General features: G+C 38.1%; 1 pseudogene; it reads left to right on the top strand.

Moving 5' to 3' along the window:
• The first annotated feature begins 224 nt into the window (after window positions 1–224).
• Window positions 225–18,915, top strand: LOC115859135 (ATP synthase F(0) complex subunit C2, mitochondrial pseudogene; annotated as a pseudogene).
• The last annotated feature ends 1,507 nt before the right edge of the window (window positions 18,916–20,422 follow it).

Below are 20,422 nucleotides of genomic sequence, written 5' to 3'. Positions count from 1 at the left end.
ATTGGCCATCTTCGCTGACTTGCGCCGCTGGCCGGCGTCACCCCCCCGGACGTGGCTCCTGGAGTTGGGCGAGGCCAGTCAGCCCCTGTGTAAAGGGCGACGGACACGGTCCCACACTGCCTCGCTTCATCACGTCCAATCAGACTCAAAGAGGGACGTTTCTGCGCAGAGAAATGCATCCTGGCGGTTGTATTCCTTGCTTCCGGAAAGGCGGGCTGTGCATTATGGGTTCGGTAGTGAACCTCCGTTCTTTCCGCTTCTTCAAGGGAACGCGCGTAGGGGATTTCCTGCTCTACGAAGGTACGCGGTTCACGCACGGGACCACACACTTGCCCTAATGGAGGGGTGAAAACGGGCCCTGCTTTCCCAAGAGATAACTTGTTAAAAGCTGACGTGCAGGGGCAGAGGCTGTAGCAACCCCATATGAAGCTAGGCCTAAACACCTCGGTCCCCACGCCAGGTTATACTGAAGATCCCTAATCCTTTGTCAGAACAAGAGAACTCCGAGACATTTTCGTCGACTATTGAAGCTTTTTAGGAGAAGCCAACGGGGAAGGCTTTTCTTGTATCTCTTCTCTCCCAGAAGAAGCATGGAAGATTTATTCCCGATGTTAAGAAAGTGGAAAGCCTCCTCACTTAAAAAATATTTACGATCTTAGTGTTTTCCTGACTACAAAATAAAGTATACATCTTGTTTAAAATACATGTCTACACATATATCCGTAAGTTCCCCACAGTCTTCGCCTCCTACATACTTCCTCCATACTGTTGGTGCAGTTTAGGATTAGTAGCACCCCCGACCAGCACCCTTATGCTGGTTAAGTCATGCTCACCCACCTTTCAGATCTCTTTAGAGTTTAACTCCCTGGGAAAATACATTCTTCACCTCCTAAATTACTCAGGCTCAAAAAAATCATAACTGCTCTTCACAGTTATGATTTCACATTTAATATTACTATTGACAACCCTCTTCCCCTCTCCCACTTGTCTGAAAACTCTGTAAGGCCGGCCTCTAGCCCGTTTTTATATTACGTTGTTTTCGCTGGGCTTGGCACACCGCGAAACTCACATATGGTTGAATGATAGAGAGATAGCTGAATAAACTATGGTGTATCCATTACTGCTCCTGAGAATACTCTCAGGAGTTAAAGGAATGTAGAACTATAAATTCTAATGAAAAGCTCTCCGAGATACAGTTACTGAAAAAACACCAAATAATGACTAAGTACCGTGAAGGAATATAAAAATGTAGATTTCACCCGGGGTGGGGTGTGTGTGTGTGTGTGTGTGTGTGTGTGTGTGTGTGCAGAACGATAACTTTCAAGTAGAATCTGCAGTAATGATAGTTACTGGTTACCTGTCTAACCTGTGTGGAGCGAGGAGGGCACCTTCCCCAGAGTGAGGGAACCTAGTTTGGGGGTGGTAGTCAAAAGAGCTTTATCTATACTTTTAAAAATCCGCTTTATTGAGATATAATTTACATGCAACAAAATTCACCAATTCTAAGTGTACAATTCTATGAATTTTAACAAATGTATACAGTAGTGTAGCCAACACCATAATCATGATATTAATCATTTATATTACCCCCAAAAGTTCTCTCATACTCCTTTGTAGTCGTTCTCTTCCCTCACTTCAAGCCGCTGGCCAACCACTGATGTGCTGTCACTATAGACTTGCCCTTTCCAAATTTCATGTAAATGGAATACTGCAGTATGTAGTCAGTCTTCTGTGGGTGGCCTCTTTCTCCTAGCCAAATGATTTTGAGATTCATCCATGTTATAGCATGTACCAATACTTTGTTCTTTTTTATTGCTGAGTAGTATTCCATTGTATGGATATACTACAATTTCTTTATCCATTCATCAATTGATGGCCCATTTGGGTTGTTTGAAGTTTTGGACTTTTATGAATAAAACTGAACATTTGAGTACAAGTGTCTGTGAATCTGTATTAACTTATTTTTACAAGATGAATTTATTCATGCACATATGTAATTTAAAAAATAATCTTTTAATTCAACGACTAAGTTCACCACTGTTTGACGTTTATTCTTCCAGATTTTACTCTCTGAAATATTAACATCCCTTTATAAATATTAATGGGATTTTATACTGCTAAGCAACTCCTTTTTCAATTTACAAATATACTGTGGCCATTTTAAAATATAAGTACTTACAGATTTAACTCATTCTTTTTAAGGGTTGCATTTCATTGTATACATGTAAGATAACTTATTTAACTGATCTATCAAATTGTAAAACATGAATTTCTTTGATCAAAATTCCACTTTCAATAATCTATGGTACCAAAATTTCCCTCAAGTTTCCTACGTAATACTTTTAAGATGTTCAATGTTCATTAAAGCACTGTAATGGAGAAAACTGGAAACATTATTTAAAATAAATAAATATATTTTTTTGGCCGTGCAGCTTGTGTGATCTTAGTTCCCCGACCAGGGATTGAATCCATGCCCTCAGCAGTGAAAGCGTGGAGTCCTAACCACTGGATGGCCAGGGAATTCCCAAAACAAATATTTAAATACTCCTTTGTTTCTTTTCCTCACTGGTCACTAGTCCAGACATTCCAATTTTGCTTTTGCTTTGCTGCAATTTTATGAGTTTACGCCAGTAATAAACGAAGACAGTTATTAGACCCATTGCCAGGATAAAGATTTAATATCTTTTCCTAATAGTGCTATCCTAGGCGATTCTGTAGTTGCTTATTCCAGCTGGTGCATTCTGCAGGATGGGGTTGAATAAGATAAGAAAAACCTGCGAAGTTTCAAAAAGAGTAAGCTTTATATTGTTGAAGTCCTACTGAGTAAAACTACGTTTCGTAGAACTACCCTTCAGAAACTGTCATTTCTCAGGAGTGACTCTGAGCAATCAAAACCAAAACCTTCTTTACTCAGGTGGATAAGGTAAAGCCACTCACAGATTCCAGTCGGTTTATTCTGCCCTGCCCCCCTTTTTTAAAATTTCCAAATGTTCCAATAATATTCTTAAGCAAAGTGAAATTAAATTTCAATTAAATATACAACATTTGAAGAACAGGGAAATGCAAAGGGTAAGCAACTGATTTTTGCACTCAGATTTTTAAAAGCAACTTAATAGACATGTTTATTAATTTCTGGTGTGCAACAAAATGCTATTTGATTTTGTAATAACAAAGTCTATGCAATTACCTGAGAGATCCACATATTTTCCCACAATTTGACTTAAACGGAATTATAGACTATATCTCCCTTTTTGAGAAGAAAACTTCCTTTTCACTGGAAATACGTATAAAGAGTTGCTTAGCAGTTGAATAACTTAAAATTGCATTTTGGAAGCTTGCTAGATAAAACATTCTTGTATCCTTTAAGTTTTTATGTCTGCTTTGAGTTTTTATAGAATTCCTTAAAACAATGTTCACCTGATCTAAGGGTCTTCTTAAATTGATTTTCTAAATTTCTTGAGACAAATGAAATGGGTCCCCTTCCTCATAACTTCTTCCAAAATATAATCCACATGTTCTTCTTAGTTAAGCAAAACCGATGGAAAGAATCCTGATCTCCATCATTAGCCTCTAAAACCTAAACCAAAAAATCAAATGAAGATGTCAGGAATAGATTTTTCAGATTTCCCTTTAAGATTTTCTACGCATCAAGAAGCTAATGGAGGTTACAAAACAGGATAATGGCCCACTGAAATGTCTCCATTGTAAAGATAAGGATAATCAGAGTCAGAGAGGTTAAGTAACCTGCCCAAGGTATCACAGCTAGTAAGAACTGGGATAAGAACCCATTTATTCTCATGTCAACACCCTTAACCATGGTACTACTGCCTTTTTCTTTTTTCTTTTAAGTACACTTAAAAGCAAGGGTTCCCATATGGAACAAACAGAATGGAATACCTATTTTAATTAGTGTGAAGAAGCCTCCAAAAGATTTCGAAATTCCCAGATAGCCTCTTTGAAATACTTGTCGTAAAAGGCTAATGAAAAATCAGGCACAAAAGGTATCTAAAACAATAACTAGGTCTAACCCATTATACCCTCCTAGGCTTCCTCATCAAAACATTGGCCCCCAGAATGATGTCTCAATTTCAATCAACTGAGACACTGGAAAAAACTATCCTCAAAAACCCTATGTAAACTCTTCAGCATCAACTTAAATGGCCTCATATGGGTCCCTCCCAGATTTGATGACTCTCTGAGGGATTTTCTGGCAAACTGCTATGTATTTCCTTAAACAGCCAAGGGGAAACAAAAATTAAAATTGATGAGGTTATTGAATACCACCAGAAATATTTATTGTTTGTCCTGGATGAAACCTGACAATATATTTGAAAGGATTTGATAACTTTAGGATTAGAAATTTGGCCAAATAGGAGAAGCTGATATTCAGGGCCTCTTAGGAATTTTTTTAGGCCTTCTCTCCTAAGTTAAATATACTAAAAGGGAAAGAGGCATTCAAACAATAGGTGAATCGGTGTGTCAGTCCTTTTAATCCTAAACCTCCCCATTCATCTTAAAATACTTGTAGACATTGTGACATTAGAAACAGAATTGTCCTGCAGATATACCCCAAAAATCCATCTTGTAAAAAACTTGGATACTTTGTGCCTTTGTGATATAGATTTTATACCCCCATTCTCTCTAGGACCTAAAAGCCATTCTTGGACATGCAAACACCAGGGAGGTAATTCTTATCAAAAGGGGTAAAAATCATTAAAAAAAAAAAAACTTTTGTGACTTTTACACAAATAGTAGTAACTATAAGGTCTCTGTGTCTCTGTGCATCTATATTTATACATGTTGTAAATGTGTGATATTCTCCACCTCTGGATGGTATTATCAAAACTAATTTGTAGGGACTTCCCTGGTGGCTCAGTGGTTAAGAATCCGCCCGCCAATGCAGGGAACAAGGGTTCAATCCCTGGCCTGGGAAGATCCCACATGCTGCAGAGCAACCGAGCCCGTGCACCACAACTACTGAGCCTGCACTCTAGGGCCCGGGAGCCACAAGTTCTGAGCCCTTGAGCCATAACCACTGAAGCCCGTGCACCCTAGAGCCTGGGCACCACAACTACTGGGCCCGCGCGCCTAGAGCCTGTGTGCTGCAACAAGAGAAGCCACCGCAAAGAGAAGCCCGCGTACTGCAACGAAGAGTAATAAGCTCACTGCAACTAGAGAAAACCCACAGGCAGCAACAAAGACCCAACACAGCCAAAAAAATAAATAAAATAAAAATTTTAAAAACTGTGGAAAAAAAGAAACCCTTATAAAAAAATTTGTAAAGTGCTCTCTTTGATTGGCTTAAAAACAAACAAGTGCATATATATATATATAAATTAAGGATTGGGTATTCTAAAACTCAGAAATATAGAAACTAACCCAGATGTTTTTCAAGTTTGTGTGGTCTAGGATAAATTAAAGCTAGTTTAACTTCACTGGTGTAAAAACAGGCATGTTTCTAGAATTATCAGCATCAAGTATAAAATTTTTTATTTTACCTGGGTTAACTGGTCAGGTAGGCTCATGTTGCCTCTTTTAAAAAATGTGTCAGCATGAATGTAATCAAAGTATGATTGTTAGGAGCAAGTAATAGATATAAGATAAAACGTTTTTAGGTGAACTCTTTAGCAATAACTATATTTTATGTGTACTTAAAAAAATTTCTCAAATCTCTCTGGTAACTTGAAACTTTAAAGATTTTGCAAGTTAAATTAAATAATAGGGTTTATTGAATATCTGGATCATTTCCAAATGGGATAAAATACTGATACATTAATTGCTAAATATAGGTTCATCTACTTTTGGCTTCCTACTATAGAGAAACTAAAGAAAAAGGAGAACATGCTTGTAGAAATAAAAGTTTCCAAGGGTTAAAAGTTATAATTAATGCATGTATTATAATTAAGACTACTGGAAATAGTAGAGGAGACAGCTCTGTATGTAAGGACAGCATGATGTGTTTTTTGGTTAAGAAGAGGTTTGAGGAATAAAGATGCAAATTTGTTGAAGGAAATGAGAGTAATTTTGTCTAAACTAGAACTTCTGGTTATTTCAGAAGACAGTGAGAGAGAATTTTACCTTGTGTAATCAAGCTGGATAAAACTGAATTATAAGGGTTTTTTAATTACACTTTAAAATTAGTAGTGTACTTACGTGAAACTAAAACTTGATTACCTTTCATCTGTTAAAAGGACAGTGTTTTTTTTTTATCATTTTGGCCAAATAGATAATTAAGTATTGTTTCATGACCTGTGATCCTATTTAGTCAAGTGTCCAAACTTTTGATATTCTTTGATAGCTTCCACAAATCAAATGCTATATGGAGTCCTTTTGATCTCTAGTTAACTTTGGGATTCAGGGGGCCCCTGAAATATCTCAAAGAATTTATTCTCTCATCTCATAAAAAGGGAGATGTTAAACCAATTTAGGCTTATTTGACATGTTAAATTACGTGGGAAGCATTGTCAAATAAGTAACATTAAGCCTTCTTTATGTTGTGTCTGTATAGGTATGTGTTAATAAGTGTTCCAGAAATTGTATGAAATTCCTGGAAGTCTGATATGTCCTGGCATAATGTCTGTCATCAAAATTGAGGCTCACACTAAAAGGACTGAACTTGAATATCAGGGAAATGCCCTAGCTTTTATGCAAAGGCAGTAGCAACAGAATCCGTAAAGATTGTGGTACCTGTGGATGACGTCTATTCTACTTCTGGAAAAAAAAAAAAAAGACCCCTCATTGCCAGACCTTTGCCATTCTGATATCCTTCCAACATGGCAACGGTCTGTTCCAGAAACAGAGAAATTAAGATGGGTAAACAATGGCTGTAATTTAAACAATCATGGCTATAGGAAACCCAAGACAGCCACTTGGATTTTCCAGGCTCTCTGGCAAACCCCAGTTTTCATTTTTTGCATTCCTTCTGCACAGGCCTCATCTCTTCCCTCTGGACCCTTTGAACACCTGCAGCTGGACTTCATTCAACTGCCACTTAGTATGGGCTATCAATACGCTTTTGTTATTGTATGCATGTTTTTCAGATGGCCTGAAGCCTTCCTCTGCCATAAGGTGTGATGCCCTCACAGTGGCAAGGAAATGGTTAGACAATGGGTTTCCCACTTTGGGTAGACCTTTCACAATCTCCACTGATCAAGGTACCCACTTCATTGGGCAAATCATATGAGCCTTAATGAAAAACTGACAAACTACTCGGAATTACCACTGTCCCTATATCACCCTCAATCATCGGGTAAGGTCAAGTGAACTAATGGAAATACTGGTTTCAAGCAGAGCAAGTATTAATTACATGGGACTGCATAAACTCAGGAGGATGCTCTAACATTTTGGATTTCCAGATTTAAGGAAACCTTTTCTCTGAAGCTATCTAGGACTTAATGGAAGTTTGGCAAAGTATACCTTTGTGAACAAAGATGAAACATTTACTTTTCTCCCTACCTGGTCCCTCCAGAATTCAGAATCTCTCAGTGAATATTCTTATTTTCATGACAATATATTTATCTGCGTAAGTTCAATAAGAATCTGTTCTCCTTCTCACACTGCACCCAAACCATACGAATATGAGGACTACAGAGAAAAGTCATATAAATGTAAGGCATGTGGGAGAGTCTTCAGTTACCACAAATCTGTTCCTATGAAAGAACTCACCCCAGAAGAACACTCTGTGAATGTAAGCAATGTGGAAAAGCCTTCAGTTAATACCAGTCTGTTCAAAGACATGAAAACAGTCACACTGGGGAGAAACCCTATGAATGGAACAATGGGTAAAGCCTTCAACTGTTCCAATTATGTTAAGATAAATGAGAGATCTCATACTGGAGAGAAACCCTATGAATGCAAGGAATGTGGGAAAGCCTTCAGTTACTGCAGTACATTTTGAAGCCATGAAAGAACTCAGAATGGAGAGAAATCTCTTGAATGTAAGCAAAGTGAGAAAGCCTTCAATTTGCCCAAATCCTTACAAAATCACGTGAGAATGAACACCAAGCAGAAACGAGATAAATGTGAAAAACATGGGAAATTTTTCAATTTCAACAAATACCATCAAAGTCATATGTAAACTCCCACTGGAGAGAAATCCCACGAATACAAGTAGTACTGGAAAGCCTGATGCAAATTAATTCACATATTATGCTCCTGAAAATTTACAATATGAAAGTTATCAGTTATAAATATATATATATTTTTTAATCAGTCCCTCATTCATAAAGTAATTCTGTGGAGCATGGATTCTGCTTGTTACTTTTACCAATGTACACTGAATTGAGATGATTCTGTAAGTACTCTTAGCCTTAGTACATAAGTTTAATAAGTCATGTTTTTTCATTAAATCAGTTAATAACATTTTTGCCTTTCCATTATGAAGTTTGCTGGATCCATGGGTAAATTGAAGTGTACTTTGAATATGCAAGGAGCTTCAATTTTTATATAATTAAAAAACTGTTTTCTAAGTAAGGGGTCATTGAGAAATGACACTCTGACATTTGTTGGACTTTTCCAACTGGCCTCCTGTGGGAGGTTCTGGATATCTTACCCATTATATATATTTCACCTTTCCTATAAGAAAAATTATATTTTGTTGGCCAGAAGAGCCTTTTTCCATTTTCCTTGCTAGTAAATAGTTGACATAAATTTGTTAAGTATACAAAGGTTGTTATATCGTCACATGTGAAGTATTCTTTTCATCTTCTGCCTTTTGTTCTTTGTCATTACTTCTAATTGGGATATGAATAACAGATTTTGCATTAACAAGGGGGACCTGTGATAGGACAATAAAATCTAGAGTTGGAGATTACCATTCTGGATTGTATCCTGTCAACATAGGTAATGTTATGAAGTATATTTTCTAAAATCTACTGCTTTTATGGCTACATGTTAGAATTCATGGAATCTATGGAAGATGGAGGAAAATAACAGCTTTTGTTTTATTTAATAGCAAAGGAAAGTTAAAAAAAAAAAAGAAATAAAGAAAAAGAACCTGTTCTCCTTGTAAAACGACAAAATTACCAAGGCTTTCACTGGAATGTAATGTTTGAGAGAAACGTACATAGCCTCATATGACCAGACAGCTTCAAGGAACTGCTTGGAAAAATCAAGCTGTTATTTTGCTTACAAGGTTCTAGCAAAGCAATCTTACAAAAATACTTATATGGTCAATCACTGTTCTTGCTGCATGTATATAAATAATCAGGCCAAGTTTAATACAAACAAATTTAGTTTTACTGTGATTATCTATAGTAAAAAAAAATGGGAGTAATTATAGGAGAAAAATTAAGTTTTTACCTTTGTAGATATTAGATTTTACTGATATTAACTGTCACACCTCTATACTGGACTCCCCTGGCCTAAGGTATTGCCTGTGGTCTTGCTGCCTGTTCATAATACCACTTTTGGGAAACATAAACTCACTCCACATGAGATAATCATGGGCAGACCAATGTCTATTGGTATACAACCTTCTGCTGATCCTTTGTAGCCCCATGCTAGTATGATCAGCTACTGTAAGTCTTTAATATCTTATTTTCAAGCCTATTACCAACAGGTTAACGAAGCTTTCCCATATTCCAATTTAGGGAAAACTTGTTGGTCAGAGTCTGAAGCCTGGTGACTGGATATTCTGGAGGCATTATCAGAAAAAAACCACCCTCAAAGCCCCACTGGAAGGAAACTTACCAAGTGCTTCTGGCCACTTGCACTGCTGCAAAACTAAAAGGCAATAAGCCTTGTATACATATATTATAGCTAAAGGAGGCTCCAACTGACATCTGGTCCTGTACAAACACTGGAGACCTCCAAATCAAGTTGACAAGGATGAGAAGTAGTGGACATCGATGTAGACTGCTTCCATCCAAGACACCAGATCAAGACTCCCCATTTCAGCTAAACACAAAATCTTTTCTTCTCTTTCCTTTATTCTGGCACTGACTTGGAAAGATAATGCCATCAGCCATATCTTCCAGGCCATTGCTAAGGAAGGTAATCTCTAGAATTTAGAACAATTTTTTATGGCAAGCTAGGAAAAAAATCTAACCGACCCCGGCCTTAAATGGGCAAATGCAACAATTCTTGCAGATGAATCCATTAACAATGCCACCTTAGTGGAAAGGATTTATTTTTTGGTGGTTATCATTCTCCTTGGGCATATGAATGCCTAGATGGCTGGTGCACAGCTGGGCAATGCCTCCTAAGTTACCTAACTGTGACCCTAACTGTTCTCGAAAGGGCCTACCAGGAGGCATTTATGATTCAGGATTTGCTTCCCTTGGCAGGTCCCTACTTCCCTGGTTAGGAATAAATACAAATGATGCTATGATCAGGAACCTTTCCTTAACTCTTGAAAGTACAGCAGGATCCACTGCTAATCAATAGCCTCCCAGCAAAGATCCTTGGACTTTCTGGGGGGGTTGAAATTCAGTTACATATTAAGCAAGCCACTTGGCTTAAGAAGATGACTCTGAATGGGGTCTTTCTTTGATTGGTTTGGGTCTTGGAGACCATAGCTTCAAAGTCCACTCCAAACACTGGAAATTATCCTGCTTATTATAATCATAGTAATCCCCCTGGTGCTTTGTATCCTCTCAAAAGCTTTAAATGCGTGTTTGCAGCCACTAACCACCATGCAAATGATCACCCTAAGACTAGAACAGAAAAGAAACAAAGAGAGTAACCAATTTAAGGATTATGAACCATGACCTGTGAATGTCACAGGGCTTAAAGAAAAATGTCATGACCTATGGATGCAGAGAGTGACCTATGGCAGCTGAGAGTGGCACTAATGCCTTAATTTTTTTTTATCACATCTCATTTATGCTGAGAGTTTGATCAGAAGGGGGGAATTGTTAAAGAAGAAGCAGACCCAAAATGGAGTCATTTGCTTCCCCTTACCCACTACAGCAAACCAGGACTTAACTGCTGTTCCAACTCCTCCCAGAAATGACCTTGTGTTTAACAATGGTTAAAGAAATTACTAGGTAGCATGAAGCTGAATGTCTAAGACTGCTATGTACCATAACAACATCAACATCATTTTTTATTTCAGAAAACCTTCTTCTCCTTACCCAAATCTCCATCTATCCTGACTGTATAAATATTTCAAATGTCTCATAATTACTCACATATCTTCCATGCTACAAAACAGAAATGAATTTACTCAAAAAATTTTTTCCTCCAAAAATTAGATTTACTGACTCATGTCTTCATGGTAAATGACGGTTGATAGTGAAACAATCATCTAACATTAAATTCAAATATCTGTATGTTTCTCAGATTTTAACATGCATCAGGATTCCTTAGAGGGATTGTTAAAACCAGATTGCTGGGACTCTCATTTCCAGTCAAGATAAAGTACAAAGACCAGATTTACCCCCTCACCTAAAATAATTTTTTAAAAAACAGACAAAATTTATTAAACAATGGTTTTCAAGACCCTGGACACCAGGCAATGAAAAACAATGATTCCTGAAAGACAGAAAACAAATGCAGTAAGGCCTGAATCTGAGACTGCCCCTGCTTACTGCCTTGAGAGTGTTTCCAGCCCATAGCACAGAAAGGGGAACAGAGGGGTAGGCTGGTGAACTCCTTGAGCTGAAAGTCCGAGGAAACCAAACTTTGGGCAGAATGCCAGAGAGAGAGCGAGCAAAGAAAAACACCTTGTATAGAAAGAGATCTCCAGAAGGCTTCCCCTAGAATATTCAGCAGAGTACCAATAAGTACATGCATGTGCAGAAACGACCAAAAAGCCAAAGACTCATCAAAGGATTAAAGAGAACAGTGCCTGTTCCCATCAGCAAGACTGAAAAAACTCATAATTCATGGGATAGTGAGTAGGATATTCAAGAAGGTCTCCCCTCAGTAGTGAAGAATAATTAGTTCTATATTGAGGACTACTTCGAACCTACCTAACAAGTCATAAAACACCTGAAAGGACCAAATGTTTGCAAATAGCTTAACTGCACCCTAGAACAAAGCTCAAGAAATTTTTAAGAATACAAAAATATCCAACGTCTAACAAGGTAAAATTCTGGCATCTAACCTAAGATTATTATTTTTTAATATTTATTTATTTTATTTTATTATTTATCTTATTATTTTGGCTGCATCAGGTCTTAGCTGCGGCACTCAGGATCTTCGTTGAGGCATGTGGGAGCTTTTCGTTGCGGCATGTGGGAGCTTTTCGTTGCGGCACATGGACTTCTCCTTCGTTGCAGCGCGTGGGCTCTAGAGTGCGTGGGCTCTGTAGTTTGCAGCACGCAGGCTCTCTCATTGAGGCACGTGAGCTCAGTAGTTGTGGCGCGTGAGGGTTTAGTTGCCCTGTGGCATGTGGGATCTTAGTTCCCTGACCAGAGACTGAACCCACGTCCCCTGCATTGGAAGGCGGATTCTTTACCACTGGCCCACTGGGGAAGTCCCTAACCTAAGATTATTGAGTACACAAAGAAGCAGAAACACATGACCCATAATAATGAGGTAGTCCATCGAAATGAACTCAGAACTGAGAGAGATGTTATCTTAAATAAGTACAGGACTCCCCTGGTGGCGCAATGGTTAAGAATCCGCCTCCCAATGCAGGGGACACGGGTTCGAGCCCTGGTCCGGGAAGACCCCACATGCCATGGGGCAACTAAGCCTGTGCGCCACAACTACTGAGCCTGCGCTCTGAAGCCCGCGCGCCTAGAGCCCATGCTCTGCAACAAGAGAAGCCAACGCAATGAGAAGCCCGCGTGCCGCAACAAAGAGGAGTCCCCACTCACCGCAACTAGAGAAAGCCCGTGCACAGCAACAAAGACCCAACACAGCCAAACATAAATAAATTTTTAAAAAAAGTACAGACATGAAAGACAAAAGACATAAATCAAGCTTCTAGAAATAAAAACTACCACGTCTGAGAAGAAAAATACACTAGATAGTTAACAGCAAATTAGACAATACAAAAGAGAAGACTAACTTAAAGGCATAGCAATACAAAAGTATCCAAAATGAAATACAGATAGAGGAGTAAAACAAAAACATGAAAAGCATCAGTGAGCTGTAGGACAACCTCAAGCAGCCTAACACGTGAGGTAACTGATGTCCCTGAAAGAAGGGAAGGGGGACAGAAAAAATACTGGAAGAAATAATGACCAAAAGTTTTCCAAATTTGATTACAACTATAAAACCACATATTCAAGAAGCTCAACGGACCCCATACAAGAAACCTGAATAAAACTACATCAAAGCCTATCATTATCAAATAACTCAAAACCAGTGACAAAGAGAAAATCTTAAAAGTAGCAAGAGAAAAAGAGACTTATTAGCTACCTAGGAACAAAGATAAAGATGACATATTTCTCACTGGAAATAATGCAAGCAGGAAGACAGTGGAGCAGCATTTTAAAATACTAGAAGGCAAAATAACAGCCTAGAAATCTATATGCAGCAAAAAACATCATTTAAAAAGAAGGTAAAATAAAGATATTCCCAGACATACAAAAGTTGAAAATTCATCAACAGCAAATCTGCACTACAAGAAACGTTAAAGGAAGTTCTTCAGGCAGAAGGATAATTATACCATAAAGAGCTACACAAAGGAATAAAGAGCACCAGAAAAGGTTAGGTAGAAGAGTATACATGTAAGAATTTGTTTTCTTACTATTTAAAACTTAAAAAAAAAATAATGAACTATTTAAACAAAACTAACAATAGGGCTTCCCTGGTGGCGCAGTGGTTGAGAGTCCGCTTGCCGATGCAGGGGACATGGGCTCGTGCCCTGGTCTGGGAGGATCCCGCATGCCGCGGAGCAGCTGGGCCCGTGAGCCATGGGTGCTGAGCCTGTGCGTCCGGAGCCTGTGCTCCGCAACAGGAGAGGCCCGCATACCGCAAAAAAAAACAAAAAACAAAAAACTAACAATAATGTATTGTGGTATTTATAACTTATGTAAAAGTAAAATCCATGAACAATAATATTACAAAGGCTGGAAGGAGCCAAACAGAAGTACACTATTATAATATTCTATACATCAAGTGGCATAATATCACTTGAGGGGAAACTGATAAGTTAAAAATGTGTGCTGTAAATCTTAAAGCAGCTATACTAAAATAATAAAACAAAGAGTTATACTTAATAATCCCACAAAGGAGATAAAACAAGATCATAAATATTCCATTAATTCAAAAGAAGTCAGAAAAAAAAGAAAAGGGGAACAAGAGCAGATAATACAAACAGAAAACAAATAGCAAGATAATAGATTCAAATGTAGTTTTTTTGGAACCATAGCAATAATCACAGTAATTGTAAATGATATAATTATACCAATTAAAAGGCAAAATTTGTGAAATTGGATAAAAAAGCAAGAACTAGGGAATTCCCTGGCAGTCTAGTGTTTAGGACTTGACACTTTCACTGCAGTGGGCCTGAGTTTGATCCCTGGTCAGGGAACTATAAGACCCCACAAGGCATTCAGCGTGGCCAGAAAAAGGAAAAAAAAGCAAGAACTACATTACCTACAAAAGTATTTTATTTTATTTTATTGAAGAGCTGGCTCTTTTAAAAAATATTTATTTATCTTGGCTGCACCAGGTCTTAGTTGTGGCACGCAGACTCCTTAGTTGAGGCATGCAGGCTTCTTTTTTTTTAATTTTTATTTTTTTATAAATTTATTTTATTTATTTCTTTTTGGTTGCATTGGGTCTTCATTGCTGCGTGCAGGCTTTCTCAAGTTGTAGTGAGCGGGGGCTACTCTTCGTTGCGCTGCGTGGGCTTCTTATTGTGGTGGTCTCTCCTGTTGCAGAGCATGGGCTCTAGGTGTGTAGGCTTCAGTAGTTGTGGCATGTGGGCTCAGTAGTTGTGGCTTGCGGGCTCTAGAGTCCAGGCTCAGTAGTTGAGGCACATGGGTTTAGTTGCTCCGCAGCATGTGGGATCCTCCTGGACCAGGGCTCGAACGCACGTCCCCTGCATTGGTGGGCAGATTCCCAACCACTGTGCCACCAGGGAAGCCCCCATGAGGACTTCTTAGTTGCGGCATGCAGACTCTTAGTTGCAGCATGTGGACTTCTTAGTTGCGGCATGCAAACTCTTAGTTGTGGCATGCATGCAGGATCTAGTTCCCCGACCACGGATCGAATCCAGGCCCTCTGCATTGGGAGTGCAGAGTCTTACTCCCTGGACCACCAGGGAAGACCCTACGAAAGTATTTCAAATGTAAAAATACAAGTAGGTAAAAGTATGGAAAAGATATATCATGCTAACAATAGTCATAAGAAACCTGGAATTCTATTAATATCAGACTAGATTTCTGAGCAAAGTATACACCAATCTACAATTATGGTCAAGAGATTTCAATAGCCCTCTCTTAATAACTGACGGAACAAGAAGGCAGAAAATCAGCAAGGACGTGAACAACACTATCAACAAACTTGACCTGACATTTATATAACACTCTACCCAACAACAGCAAAATACACGTTGTTCTCAAGTGTACCCAGAACATTTACAAAGATAAACCATATTCTGGACCATAAAACGAATCTTAAAAATTTAAAAGGACTCAGATCATACCAAGTATGTTCTCAGACCACATTAAATGAAATTTGAAATCAAGAACAAAAAGATTTTTAGAAAATCTATAAATATTTGAAAAGGAAATAACACTTCTAAATAACCCATGGATCAAAGAAATCCTAAAGGAAATTATAAGGTATTTTGAACTGAATGAACATAAATATAGAACGTATCAGAATTTATGGGATGCCACTAAAGCAGTACTTAGGGGAAACTGTATAGCACTAAAAACCTATATTAGAGAAGAGAAAAGGTCTCAAATCAATGACCTCAGCTTCTACCTTGAGAAACTAAAAAAAAAAAGACCAAATTAAAACCAAAGTAAGCAGAACAAAGGAAAGCCAAAAGTAAGAATCAATGAAATGGAAAATGGAAAAACAGAAAATCAATATAACCAAAATCTGGTTCTTTTAGAAGATGAATAAAATTCATAAGCCTCCAGTATCAGGAATGAGAAAAGTTACATCACTATAGTCTCTACAGATAATAAAAGAATAACAAGGGAATATTATGAACAATTTTATTCCCTTAAATGCCACCACTTAGATGAAATGGACACAGTTCTTGAAAAACACAAAATACCAAAGCTCACTCAAGAAGAAATAGATAACCCTAACAGCCTTGTATCTTTTTAAAAGTTGAAAATGTAAACACCTTCCCACCAACCATCATTTAAGGAAGAAATAATACCATTTTGACACAAAGTCTTCCAACTCAGTCCATGAGGCTTGATACCAAAACCAGACAGTCATTACAAAAAGACTACAACCCAATACTGCTCATGAACACAGATGCAAAAATTCTAAACAAAAATTGAGCAAATCAAATCCAAAACTATATGAAAAGGATAACATATCAAGGCTAAGTGGTGTTTAATCCCAGGAATACAGTTGGTTTATCATTCAAAAGTTGATCAGTGTTAACAAACCAATTATATTCATAAAATGAAAACAAAACAAAACCATATAATCATCTTGATAGATTCAGAAAAAGCATTTAACAAAATCCAGAGTCCATTCCTGATAAAAACTCAGCAAACTAGGACTAGAAGAGAACTTCATAAACTTGATAAAGGACATCTACAAAAAACCTATAGCTAATATCAGACCTAATGATAAAAGTCTGAATGCTTTCCTTTAAGATCAGGAATAAGACAGATGTCTAGTCTCATACATGTTATTCAACATTCCATTGGAGGTTCCAGCCAGTGAAATCAGGCAACAAAAATAAACAAAAGTCATCCATATTGGAAAGGAGAAGTAAAACAATCTTTATTCATAGATGGCATGATCTTCTATGTAAAAAAATATGATGGAATATGCCAAAATAAAGCTACTAGATCTAATAAATGAATTTAGTAAGGTAGTGGGATACAACATCAATATACAAAAATCAACTATATATTAGAATTTTGAACTGGACTTTTTAATGAAAATTGAAAACTGAATTTTATAAAGTGATATCATTTACAACAATATCAAACATATGATAGGCATATGGGTAAATCTGACAGAAGATGTGAAAGATTTGTACGTTGAAAACTATAAAATACTGCTAAGAAATTAGAGAAGACACAAATAAATGGAGAGATATATTTTGTTCATAGATCAGAGACAATTTTAAGATGTCACTTCTCCCCCAATTTACAATCCCAATCACTAGCAGTAATTTGTGTAGAAATTCATAAATTTCTGCTTCTTCAAAAGACCTGTTATGAAAATGAAAAAAGGTATATAAACTTTGGAGAAAAATTTTGTAGACCGTATATCTGAAAAAGAATTTGCATCAAGAATATATAGCGAGCTTCCCTGGTGGCGTAGTGGTTATGAATCTGCCTGCCAATGCAGGGGACACGGGTTCGAGCTCTGGCCTGGAAAGATCCCACATGTTGCGGAGCAACTAAGCCCATGCACCACAACTACTGAGCCTGAACTCTAGAGCCCTCGAGCTACAACTACTGAGCCCGCGTGCCACAACTACTGAAGCCTGCGCACCTAGAGCCCGTGCTCCACAATGGGAGAAGCCACTGCAATGAGAAGCCCACGCACCGCAACGAAGAGTAGCCCCCACTCACCGCAACTAGAGAAAGCCTGCACACAGCAACGAAGACCCAATGCAGCCAAAAAATAAATAAATAATTTTAAAAAAGAAAAAAGTATAGAGAACTCTCAAAATTCAACCACTAGAATTTAAACAACTCAGTCTTTAAAAAGAGCAAAGATTTTAACAGACACTTTACCAAAGAACATATACAGAAGACTAATGGAAAGCACATGGAAAGATGTTCAACATCACAGGTCATTAGGGAAATGCAACTTACAATCCCAGTGATACAACAATAGAAGCATATTAGAATGGCTAAATTTAAAAAGGCTGGGCAGGGAATTCTCTGGTGGTCCAGTGGTTAGGGCTCCATGCTTCCACTGCAAGGGGCACAGGTTTGATCCCTGGTCGGAGAACTAAGATCCTGCAAACTACACGGCATGGCAAAAAAAAAAAAAAAAAAAGGCTGAGCATACCAAGTGTTGAGTAGGATGTGCAGAAACTGAAACTCTCATACACAGTTGGTGGAAACAAATTAGTATAACCACTCTGAAAAAGTCTGGCAATTTCTTAAAAAGTTAAACATTCACCTACCATATGATTCAGCTATCACATGCACTATCACTCCTAGTATTTACCCAAGATAAAAGGATATATATGTCCATACAAAGACTTGTACATGAGTGTTCATAGCAGCTTTATTTGTAATAGACAAAAACTAGAAATGACCCAAACGTCCATCAACAGGTGACTGGATAAGAAATTTGTGTTATAGCCATATAATGGAATACCACTGAGCAATAAAAAGAATCAACTATTTAAACATGCAGTATGAATGAATCTCAAAATCATTATGCTGAGTGAAAGAAGTCAGATCACTCACTGCACTGGGAGCCACTTTCCTGCCACAGCCCCTTACTCCCCTCCCTGGTGAGGAGTACCTCTGAGCTGCTGGGCCGACCACTGTCTGCAGTAGTGATGAAACAACTGCAGATGCTGACAGATGAGAGCCTCAGCAGCTTGGCAGCCTCAGGGTTCTTGACCTCACTTATCCCTAGGCATAGCTTCCAAACCAGTGCCACTGAAGGGACACTGACACAGCAGCCACGTTCACTGGGGCTGGGGCTGCCACAGTTGGGGTGGCTGGGATTGGCACTGTGTTTGGGAGCCTCATCCTTGGTTATGCCAGGAACTCTTCTCTGATGCAACAGCTCTCCTCCTATGCCATTCTGGGCTTTGCCCTCTTGGAGGCCATGCGACTCTTTTCCCTGATGGTAGTCTTTTCCATTCTCTTTGCCATGTTAAGGAGCCCTCTCTAACTCCCATAGTTCTTTCTACCGTGTCTAATAGGCCCTGTATGTTCCTTTTCCTACACATCCCCAGGCAGCCTGGGGAAAGTGGTTGGCTCAGGGTTCGACAGAGGGAAGACAAATAAATACTATGTTAAGATGATTAAAAAAAAAAAAAAAGAAAAAAGCCAGATCAAAAAAAGAAGTACATACTGTGTGTAAAACCTAGAAAATACAAACTAATCTACAGTGACAGAACACAGATCAGTGGCTGTTTGGAAAGGGGAGGCAGGATGGAGTGCAAAGGAACATAAGAAGATTTTGGGGGGGTGACAAGACATATACCTATCTTGACTGTGCTGATGGGTCTATGGGTGTATTCAAACGTCCAACTTATCAAATTGTACACTTTGTGTTCAGTTTATTGTATGTCAATTACACCTCAGTAAAGCTGTTTTTTAAAAACACAAATTTCTGGATTCTATCACCAGAGCCTTTGGCTGTAAAAATATTTACCCATTTCATTCGATCAACATCAATCATTTTGATAGCTTCCTACTGAGGTCTAAATATCCACTCACTTAATAGCAAGTATGATAACTTGGGAACATAAAGTTACTATTTTTCAAAATTATCTCAATATAGAAGCAACTTATACTACAAAGTATTCGTCCTGGTGGATACGGAAAAATATGAGGGATAGTAAAAAAAAATAAATAAAGGATTTATGAAGTTTAGCTTTCTAATGGCTAAGCAGAAATAGTATGATGACAAAGAAAATGGGGAGGCAAAAATAAACAGAAAAGCCGACGCACCTATGGTCATCTAATCTATGACAAAGGAGGCAAGAATATACAATGGAGAAAAGACATTCTCTTCAATAAGTGGTGCTGGGAAAACTGGACAACTACATGTAAAAGAACGAAATAGAACATTCTCTAACACCATACATAAAAATAAACTCAAAATGGATTAAAGACCTAAATGTAAGGCCAGACACTATCAAACTCGTAGAGGAAAACATAGGAAGAACACTCTTTGACATAAATCACAGCAAGATCTTTTTTGACCCACCTCTTAGAGTAATGGAAATAAAAATAAACAAATGGGACCTAATGAAACTTAAAAGCTTTTGCACAGCAAAGGAAGCCATAAACAAGATGAAAAGACAACCCTCAGAATAGGAGAAAATATTTGCAAACGAAGCAACTGACAAAGGATTAATCTCCAAAATATACAAGCAGCTCATACAGCTCAATATCAGAAAAACAAACAACCCAATCCAAAAATGGGCAGAAGACCTAAACAGACATTTCTCCAAAGAAGATATACAGATTGCCAACAAACACATGAAAGGATGCTAAACATCACTACTCATTAGAGAAATGCAAATCAAAACCACAATGAGGTATCACCTCACACAGGTCAGAATGGCCATCACCAAAAAATCTACAAACAATAAATGCTGGAGAGGGTGTGGAGAAAAGGGAACCCTCTTGCACTGTTGGCGGGAATGTAAATTGATACAGCCACTATG

This window comes from Globicephala melas, chromosome 11 (genome assembly GCF_963455315.2).
Source record: "Globicephala melas chromosome 11, mGloMel1.2, whole genome shotgun sequence".
In the NCBI taxonomy this organism is placed as follows: domain Eukaryota; kingdom Metazoa; phylum Chordata; class Mammalia; order Artiodactyla; family Delphinidae; genus Globicephala; species Globicephala melas.
This window is presented reverse-complemented; position numbering and strand designations above follow the sequence as displayed.